At 30.4% G+C, this 2,677-nt stretch overlaps 1 long non-coding RNA gene across 1 annotated transcript; it reads right to left on the reverse strand.

Moving 5' to 3' along the window:
• Nucleotides 1-1,651: 1,651 nt before the first annotated feature.
• LOC107885248 lies at nt 1,652-2,344 on the reverse strand. The gene is made up of 2 exons (XR_001680383.2): nt 1,832-2,344; nt 1,652-1,735 (listed from the first exon to the last, which is right to left on the reverse strand). It is a non-coding gene; the product is annotated as an uncharacterized LOC107885248 (long non-coding RNA).
• Between the last annotated feature and the right edge of the window lie 333 nt (nt 2,345-2,677).

Below are 2,677 nucleotides of genomic sequence, written 5' to 3' on the forward strand. Positions count from 1 at the left end.
CATAAAAAGAATCAGCCAAATTGGTCATGCATTTTCGGTGCCAACCCGTTACAAACATTTCCATTTCGCTTTACTATTAACATATTATATAATATATATTATAATTAACAATTGAAAGGTTTTGATTACGTACCTTATGTACCGAAGAAATAGGCCGGTCCGGGATGAAGTGACCCCCCCCCGCCAGATTTACCACTGGACAATTAACAACTATGAACACAGACAGAAGGTTAAAATCAGATAGTTAAAAACGTAATGAGGTAAAAAATAAAATGTAAATGATTAAAATTGCTATGCATCCATAACATCCAATTGAATGTGTGTTATACTGTATAATTTCTGAAAATATAATAAATAAATTAACATAAAAAATTTATAATTAAGTAGTTAAGGTATATTACCATCTGTCTGTGTTTCTACGTTCCTTGTTGGCGGCGGGGCTGGTTCATCCCGGCCCCACCACCTATATTCTTGGTACATCGTATTAATTTGTCTAAGTATTTGGAGGATCTCCATTATTGTATTCAATTTATCTCTTATATCTTCCATTGATGGTATCTATGAGATTATTAATTTTGTTATCAATAAAAAGCAACAAGTCGTTGAATTTTGTATAGTTTTATTTGTGTTTTATTTTATGTATTATGAATTTAACTGCAATTTATTATAATATGTCTGGGCCGCGCTGCGCGCCCGTAATAATTTCCAGGAATGGATTCGATATTAAACGATTTAATTTTGGTGACTGGTTTACTGCCAATATAATAAATAATAATAGTATAATTTACTGCTGAGACACTACGGAGGACGCACACTACAATTGCTGCTATACACATTACACATGATATTGTCTAGTGCTTCAACAGCCAACATTGAACATTGTACTTATTGTTTGTTGAAAAATTGAATTTTTTTATGTGTTTAATTTTGTGTTTTTTATTCTGTGATAAATATTAAAATGTCACCCAAAAAATTCCGTACAAAAAAAAGGACAGTTGGAAATAAAGCTTTACGTCAACGTATGAAAGATCTAAAAAAGAAAAAAGGGTTGTAAGTAATTTTATAATTGAGGTTTATTGCACTTTAAAATGTAGAAATTTTACAGAATATGTAATTCTTACAATTTTTTTTTTAAAATAATTTATAGAAAATCTATATCGACTAGAATAGACATTGTTGAGTGCTGTTAAAATTTCTTCAATCGAAGGTATTGGTATCTATGAGATACGGAATGGTATAATAATAATAATAATTTCCTATTCTTTTGGAAAAATAATATATTGGAAATCATTTTATTTGACGTACGTTACCCCAGCACCCCCCCCATACGATTTTCATATTTTTGTTGTGCTTATATTTAGTATGCAATTAGTATGAATTAGTATGAATTACAATGTGGAAAAGTTCAAACGCCAAAAAGAGGTAGACCATTATCTAATAAACCACCAAGTAAAAAAAGAACTTTTACTCCAAGACCAACTAATGATGTTAGATATGATGAAACTGGACATTGGCCAATCCGAGTCGTAGAAAAACAAAGGTGTAAGAATTGTATTACATGTTATTCTACAACAAAATGTGATAAGTGTAAGTTACACTTATGTTATAATTTAATAAAACTGACAATATCAATGAACACATTTTTAAATTATTAAATTTTCATATTAACCTTTATTAATTGCGAACACATCATAAAAAGAATCAGCCAAATTGGTCATGCATTTTCGGAGCCAACCTGTAACAAAGATTTCCATTTCGATTTTATATTTACATATTAATATATTATATAATATATATTATAATTAACGATGGAAAGGTTTTGATTAGGTACCTTATGGGTGGGGAAGAAGCGGTATACCGTGTACCCTTAATTGTTTAAGACCATTTACATTTTTTGCTAGGGGGCCCCATTTTATATTTGACTTTAAGGCCTCCAAAAGTCTAGTTGCGCCTCTGCTGAGGCCATACCAGATGGCCTCGCCGGCGACATCAGCAATTAAACTGATAAACATATTTTCTCTAAAAACAAAAAGGAAAACAAATTAATAAATACACCAGACATTATATTATTAAGTATACATTTTTTACCAAGATATTTATATTTCCAAAAAATATGTAATATTTTCTGTAAATTATTTCTGTAAATTACAATTTTCTTGTAATAATATCCTGAATTCGAAAAATCAACAAATAAATAAAAATTTACAAACCGTAGACGAATGTTTTTAAAAGATACTTACCGATGCATGACTGTTGTGGAAAGACGGCAGACAATGGACACCCGTCACCACAAATCAAAAAAAAATACTGTATAATTGAAAAAACAGTATTGCAAGCATCACAATTAAAATGTAAAGACCATTGTTCCTAATATTTCGGTGTAGAATTTGTAATAAACGGTTATTTGTTTCTTGAACAACTGAATAATAATTATCATTGATTTTTGTTAAAATAAATTATAACTTGTTATATTATTAAAGTCTGTCCAGCGAGAGAACGCGCATCGCATCCAACATTCTGCCATAGGGGTAATAATTTTAAGGTCCGGTATCGGTTCTGGAGTACCGTGCATGTAACATTATATTATATTTTGATTTTTTGAATTATCATTTATATAGATTACAAGCCCGGATTAAGGGTCATTTATGCCCGGGGACACCATACACTTAGAGGTCCC

The sequence above is a fragment of the Acyrthosiphon pisum genome, chromosome A2 (genome assembly GCF_005508785.2).
Source record: "Acyrthosiphon pisum isolate AL4f chromosome A2, pea_aphid_22Mar2018_4r6ur, whole genome shotgun sequence".
NCBI classification, from domain to species: domain Eukaryota; kingdom Metazoa; phylum Arthropoda; class Insecta; order Hemiptera; family Aphididae; genus Acyrthosiphon; species Acyrthosiphon pisum.